General features: G+C 40.1%; 1 protein-coding gene across 3 annotated transcripts in view; it reads left to right on the top strand.

The window, feature by feature from the left end:
• Nucleotides 1-910: 910 nt before the first annotated feature.
• LOC109520771 (synaptic vesicle glycoprotein 2B-like) overlaps nt 911-7,818 on the top strand; it is a 35,929-nt gene continuing 29,021 nt past the window's right edge. For all 3 annotated transcript variants that reach the window (XM_019878246.1, XM_019878243.1, XM_019878244.1), the window contains exon 1: nt 911-1,247. The gene's annotated coding sequence lies outside the window, so the exon portion shown is untranslated. The remainder of the gene's footprint in view (nt 1,248-7,818) is intronic.

Here is a 7,818-nt window from a genome sequence, read left to right as displayed (position 1 = left end):
CCCCCCCCCCGTGACCCTTGTGAGGATAAAGCGGATCGGAAAATGAATCAATGAATGAATAATAATAATAATAATAATAATAATAATAATAATAATAATAATAATAAACCTTACTTTTATAGACCTGTGCCTGAGATGGCATAAGCAGAGACATACAACACAGCCAGTTTTTTTTAATGGGCCAGATTGAACATTAGTGAAATGGGTATCCGTAGGTACTTTGTTATAGAGAGCCAAAGTGTGGTACAGATCTATAAAAAAAAAATGCAAACATGATAAAAAATGTTTCCTAAGACCAAATAAAAACAGTTTTTTTAAATGAAAACACAGAAACGACAGAAACAAAATAAAATAGGATTTTTTTTCTCCCCCAGTGTAGGATTATCCCGTCTAAATGATGATTGACGGTGATGATGATGAAGATTATCATCATCATCATCATCATCATCATCATTCATAATAGTAAGAATAACAATTTCCATTTTAGTTTGATAATAAGTATGATTAATTGATGAATCAGGATTGTCTGCCCTTGTTTGGAGATCTGTGCTCAGCGTGTGTTGTGTTTCGTATGTTGTAAAACTTGGGAAACCAAATACGGAAAATGCATATAAGCAGTTTTGTATTCATACGCACGTAGGAGTAAAAGACTTATATCTGTGCAAATCTGCAGGACTTTCCCCATCAATGTGCAGAAAGCATCTCACCCTAAGTCAACACATCTGTCACTGGGCAGCCCCACTCGCTTATTCCACCTCCTCTTCTATTCATCCCTCCCCGCTTCCAACCATCCCCCTCCCCCCCCCCTCCCACAAGCCACCCATCTGCTTCTCTCAAACCACCACCTCCCCCTTACACGCCCTCCTTCCTCACTCCTGGACTCCCCCTGCAGCAAGACAAATGGAATAGTCTTGCACATAATACAGGAGAGAGGCAGACTGTACCACTGCGGTTCAGATAGGAAGGATGCAGCACAGAGGACTGCTGCAAAGAGAGAGAGCGAGTGAGAGGGAGAGAGAGAGAGAGAGAGAGAGAGAGAGAGAGAGAGAGAGAGAGAGAGAGGCTAGATCCATCCTTTGCTTTTCTAATCCCTCAGCTCTTGTTTGCGTGCTGCCTGTGTAGTCAAAGTGATGCTCCCTGTACGTACATTATTCCGATTTTAGGGTGATTACTGAACTATGAGATAGATTTATTGTGACATCGTGACACCACTGAACACTCGTAAACTTCTGTTTGACTCCTTTCTGGTAAGTCAACTATTTTGGAATGTGTTTAATTTGAAAGGCATGTGATGTGTCTTTATTGAAGCATTATTGGAGTTCAAAGTTGTATGGAATGCAAAACAAACATTTCAAGTATTTTGTTCTGTCCAAAGGATGAAATCAATGCCAATATTGTTGAGATGATGATGCATGCAATATACTTCTTATTTTATTTAATGTGATGAATTAAAAAAACCCGCACCTATATTCTGCACATCACTATATACAATTATTTGGAAACAAGCCAAACATCATTTAGGCCATTTCATATCGTGTTGAAGTAAGACAATAAGTCAAACGTGTTGGCAGAGAGCACAAGAGGCAAAGATTGTGTGCCATTGTTATATAAGCAATGTAGATAATCAAAACATATTTTTCGTCCTTCTTTTACATCATGAATATGTTAACAAGGCTTTGTGTTAAATGGAACTTTATTGTTTCTTTGAACCTCCCGTCAGTCTCCTCTCACAACAAAAGGTACACTCGTATTTGAAGTCTTGCATTTTAATGAAAGCCCGTATTCATCGAAACCTTTTCCTTGACAGAAGGTAACATGCAGGAATTTATTTTTGTACTGACTCTCCAATCACAATTTCACTCTATCAAAGATCATTTGTATGCTATATTTCTCTTGACTGCTTTCATTTAAAAATAATAATTATTATTCTGAAAGATTTAAAGTCTCTGAATTGCCAAGATGAATTTGAGCATAAATGATTGTCAATATGCCCTGTCACTGAGTAGTGACATGTCCAGCGTTCGCTCAGACACCCAGCTGACGCATTGACCCAAATGAGGACAAGCTCTGTCGAAAATGGATGGATGGATGGGATTCAATGTTTTCATTATTTTCGTTACCTTCCATCTTTGATTAACGAGAGGCGTGAGACTGACCTCATGTTTAAGTGGTTAAAATAGCATAAGCAACATTGTGAGTGAGGCGGCTTTCGCTCCCATCCTGTTAAGTTGCGCGATGGGCGTGGACAATAGACCAACAGTGAAGGAGCTCCACTAATGACCATGACTCAATTTTGGGGGGGAAATGTACACACTAAATGCAATAGCAATTGAAGAAACTTCCATTGTCCTTCAAATCCAGCTGGCCTCAGATCTGGTCATGCTGCTATAACATCGAGCAGGTTGCTTCAGCTCCAATTTGATTCAGTAGACTGCACTAATGCAAAAGTGTGTGTGTGTGTGTGTGTGTGTGTGTGTGTGTGTGTGTGTGTGTGTGTGTGTGTGTGTGTGTGTGTGTGTGTGTGTGTGTGTTTGACTTAGAGAGGGAACAAGAGAGAGCGAGAGAGAGAGTGTCTTCCTGCTGTAGATAGGAACACGATGCATTATTAATTGTGTCTAAATGACTCGGCTGAGTCTTCAGCTACCCCTCCTCGCATCCATCACAGCCCTAAGCAGTGTTGTTTTTTTTTTCTATCTCTCTGATCACATCACTTGCAATTTTCAAAACAGACAGCCCCATGAGAACAAGTTATTCCATTCAAAACAAACTATCAGCTAGGAAGTGTTGTTGTGTTTAAAGGTTGCCATATGACGCGTGTCTAGAAAGGTTTTTGCGCTTTACGCAGTCAAAGTATTATATAAACAGTAGCCCCCGCAACGAACCTCATCCCGCCGGCATTCAGTGGAGTCTCACAAAGGCTGCTCAGTGGAAACTGCATGACAGTAGAACAGCTGCAGTCGCCTGTTTTGGGACATACTCCACTTTTTTTTTTTTTTTTTTTAAATGAGTCCAAGTGGTCCAATTCTACAAAGTCCTTTTTAATTGTGTTGTTCCTTGCTGAGTTTGTACGGTGCTGTATGAATAGCATTCTTGCGTTCCTCCGTCCCATGTAAACCTGTCGTCAAAGTTCAGTCAAATCAGTCAGATGATATTACTGGGATAAATATATTTCATATGGGTAAAGTTAATAGCTGAAAAAAAACCCAATGGTTTTTAACAGAGCAGATATGGAGGATCTTTGGGACCTGAAAGTACTGAGGGGAAATACAGTATTGGCTATTTCTTACACATTGAAGTGGAAAGACAGGCATTTTTGAACATTTTCAAAGCCAAACTATACCTGGGAAGTGCCCTCTGCCACCACCCCGCCACCATGGCATTGTGTCACAAGCAGCATATCAAACCATGGCAGGTGTTTGCCATGTCCCCGTTGTCCTGTTTTATTTGAAATGACCAATTGTAAAACCTATCCATACCTCAATGAACATCACAGGGTAAAAGGACTCACACTTGAGTATAGAGACATGTCATTCGCTGAGAGCATTATCTGTCCCCTATTCCTGTATGCATTCCCAGATTCCTGGCTGCAAACGATTTCTGTTCATTGCTGGATTACTTTTTTTATAAATTGTTTCATTCAGGACTGAGATCACATTTGCATGTATTTTCTTGGAAATATATCACAGATGTAATTGGATATTCCAGTTGAAATGTAAATTTAGGTGCAGTGTCACATTAAGCCGGAAATATATGTTACCTTTTGTCTGTATTTTGGACTTTTTCTCAAAATAATTATTTCCCTCACAAATCGTTCACGTTTGCATTTAGGTTCCGATTGAAAAACCCTTGTTGCAGAGGTCTGGGTGCGAGTATTATGCCCTCATATATCCATGGTTTATGAATTTATGAATGATGTTAGAGACCCATGGAAAGTGTTTGGTCCTGACTGTGAGCGAGTGGGTTCAAGATTGTGTGCATAGATGGTGGGAGGATTGATCGACTTGAAACATCTACTTGTGGCAAAAATGTGGCTCACAAATGAGGCTTTCGTTGAGCTTTGAAATATTGCAACAATATAATATGCATTTTTGATAGATAACGTGTTATTTTGCTTGCCATGATAGGCCCGGTGATCCAATGGATAGCGCGTCAACCTCACAGTTTAGAGGTCGTGGGTTCGAACCCGGCTCCGGCCTTCCTGTGTGGACTTTGCGTGTTCTCCCCGGGCCTGCGTGGGTTTTCTTCAGGTACTCCGGTTTTCTCCCACATTCCAAAAACATGCTTGGCAGGCTGATTGAACGCTCTAAATTGTCCCTAGGTGTGACTGTGAGTGTGGTTGGTTGTTCGTCTCTGTGTGCCCTGCGATTGGCTGGCAACCGGTTCAGGGGGTCCCCCACCTACTGCCTGAAGATGGCTGTGATAGGCTCCAGCATCCCCGCGACCCTTGTGAGGATAAAGCGGTTCAGAAAATGGATGGATGGATGATAGTGTCAATTGTCAAGCGGCTTGGGTTCCCTGGAAAGCTTTCTTGTGTGCAATCCAGTAACACTAAAAGTGTGTGTTTACTGTGCTCACATCGGTGTTGGTTTAAATGAGGTCAAAGTCCATGTATGTGGAAAGATGACAATAAAAGGGATGAGTTTTTTTTTTGGTTTTTTTTTTGGCCATGGGTAGATAAGATATTCGGCCCTCAGAAAGAAATGCATGTATGTAATGTTTTCGTGATGCTGCTCCATATTTTGAAATTGGGTAGAATTGTGAAAAACCTAAATTATCAACTGGAAATTATTAAAGCAATAGCCTGCTCATGCCAAACACACTGTCAAGTTCATTTGTTGGGTCTTATCATTTTTTCAAAGTTCTCACGACAACATAAGAGATGGTTTCAAGCAAGTGGGCTGTTTTTGTTCTGTGCTCTTGAGTTTGCTAAAGTAAGTGCAAATATTTTTCAGAGGTTAAAAGTTCTTGGTATTGACATCATGTTTTTTTGTTTTAAGTTAAATCTTTTCTCATGAAGCTATTGGACGAGGAAGACTGTGGTTTTAGGTCATTGTAAGCAATCCACAGGGAAGCCTCAAGACAGGAAAACTAAGAGCATATTTCTATACTACTGTACATGTTAATAAGAGTCTTCAAGGGTTGAGACCGATGTGAGACCAGAGTGGATGCACCATTGGTTGAACAACAAGCCTGGGAGGAAACCAAAGGTTCATAGAATATACATGAAGGCACCTGCAACATTTATAACCAGCGAGAGTGGAAGGAAATAGATTTGGGGGAGGGGTCTATTTACAGTGTTTTTTTTGTGGAATATTGTCTTTGCTGTCAGTGGCACGTCAACAAGTCTTGTAGTTGAACCTAATGAGGATGAACTTGCAACACCACACAGAAAGGTCAAAACCTGTGTTCAAACCCAAAATCTTGAAATGTGAGGCAGAACATGCTCCACCCTTCAGAATTCATTCAGTAGAATTAATTATTCACAAGTGAATCTTCTTCTCTCCAAGACAAAGAAGGCCCTTTCTGTTGGAGTCTAACGGTACCCCGGCACACAAAATAAGGCTCTTAAAAGGCATGGTGTGGTGAGTTTGGTGTGAAAAGACATGACTGTCTCAAGCACAGCTCCAACATCAAACGCCGTCCGTCATTGTCGAGATGAACTACAACAGACATCGGATATCAGTCTTCCTCGAAGATTGGCAACTGGTGCGTTATTATCTTGCTCGACAGTCTCTGTATTCCTAGCATTTTCGGTTACAGAAGGCAAATTGACGCTGGCCATATAGTGTGCGCAGCGAACAGTTTAGGAGAGTATTTGCAGCAAGGGTAAACAGCATTTGCAGTATTTACCACAAGCTACCAAAAAAGAAAACCACACAATTTGCTGCACTTGCAAACCTTCCGTAAATCAGGCTCACTGAGTCCTTATTAGTTTTGACAGTGAATGTGAGAGCTTGCGTGCATGTGCGTTTTTCACGTGTTCTTGTGTGCAGTCCTTAACCGAGTTAAAAACTAATTAACCATCAGATTCCAACCTGACTGAGCATCTGTTCCAGACAAAACTCATCTCTTGAGCCAAGCTAATTAAAGGATGAACCAGAAGAACACATAAAGAATAAACAATAGACGTGTGTTGATACTCTACATACACATACAGTAGCTGTTCGACCCACAAAGTTGTTTAACTGTCTATAGGAGTTTCTTTATGCGAAATTGGTGGAACCTTGCTGGAGGTTATTTCACAAACCACATTCTTTCACGAGGAGGTTAGGAACAGCTTGAGGCTGGTCAACATGAGCAGAAGTTGTGCTTGTTTGATTTTCCACATGTGAATCTTTTGATAGTCCACTCATTTTCAATTCATACATATACTGTATATATATTTTATTCCAGTGCACCTCACTAACTTATAGTGTGTCAATTACATTCACATTATTACCAGTTTAAGACTTAGTTTTACTATTTTTGTGCTGTTTACTGTCTTCATCATTAATTATTGTTGCAACCATCTTTGTTGTTGTATGACTTAGTTTTGCTCTATGTACAGTAACGGTGGTTATTTAAAGTGCTCTGTAAATAAAGTTCACTTGAATAGAGTTTATTTCATGTAATCATGACTGTGGATGATATGATACACAATTATTTCTCGGCCAGATTGTTTGTTTGCCCATGTGTGAAAGAAACCAATTTGATTCACATTTATTATAAGAATTGAATGTTCTTTATTTAATCCTGATTCTTTGTCTTCACATAATTTTTCCATGCATTCATTCATCTTCCGAACCGCTTTATCCTCACCAGATTCGCTGGGGGTGCTGGAGCCTATCCCAGCTGTCTTCGGAAAGTAGGCGGGGGACACCCAGAACCGGTTGCCAGCCAATCGCAGGGCACACGTAGACAAACAACCGAAATTTAGCGTGTTAAATCAACCTACCATGATGCATGTTTTTTGGAATGTAGGAGGAAACCGGGGTACCCTGAGAAAGCCCACGCAGGCACGGGGAGAACATGCAAACTCCACCCAGGAAGGGCAGTGCCGGAATCGAACCCTGCACCGCTGTTTGGTTGGCGTATTGAATGGCGGCATCGCTTAGCAGTATAATTGCTTATTGCCGTTTTAAATTCTATTAGATTGCTAATGTACGAAAACATTCATGTGGCAATGAGACATTCTTGGAATCAGAAATAATCTGATTATATTTTTACAAGTTGTTGAAATACACAGTGCATGCTGTTGACTCTATCAGAATAATTATGCGTGTTATTCAAAGATGGAGGGCAGATAAGGCCTGGCTGGCAACAATGGCAAACTGATAATGCTGCAAGAATTTAATTTCCTGCTGCCCTTCTATCAGTAGCAAATAGCCTGTACATGGTGGAAGGTTGGATCAATGCTCGTCAAGTGTCACCCGAATAAATCAACATTGTGTTTTATTTTTTGTGCTTTTTATTTTTATATGCTTTGAAGAAAGAAAATAAGTAGGTAAACAACAAACAAAAAATGTGGCCTGTAAACTACAGCACATCGACGGTATTTTGTTGTTCTTACAGAATTATTTTTCACATTCATTCATCTGGTACATTTTCCAACTGGGTCCAGATTTAATCTTGCATGCACATTTAATCCCAAATACAGACACGAAGGAAATGATGTCAAATCCAGTACTGTAAGAATGATGACACACATTCATGCTTTCAAATTTCATGTTTCTTTTCATTTTTAGTGAACTTTTAATTCTATTAAATACAATTCTGCACCTTTATGGATTACTGAGTTAGAATACAGTGATCCCTCACGGATTTTTTCAAACATATAAA

This window comes from Hippocampus comes, unplaced genomic scaffold (genome assembly GCF_001891065.2).
Source record: "Hippocampus comes isolate QL1 unplaced genomic scaffold, H_comes_QL1_v1.1 scaffold37, whole genome shotgun sequence".
Lineage (NCBI taxonomy): Eukaryota > Metazoa > Chordata > Actinopteri > Syngnathiformes > Syngnathidae > Hippocampus > Hippocampus comes.
This window is presented reverse-complemented; position numbering and strand designations above follow the sequence as displayed.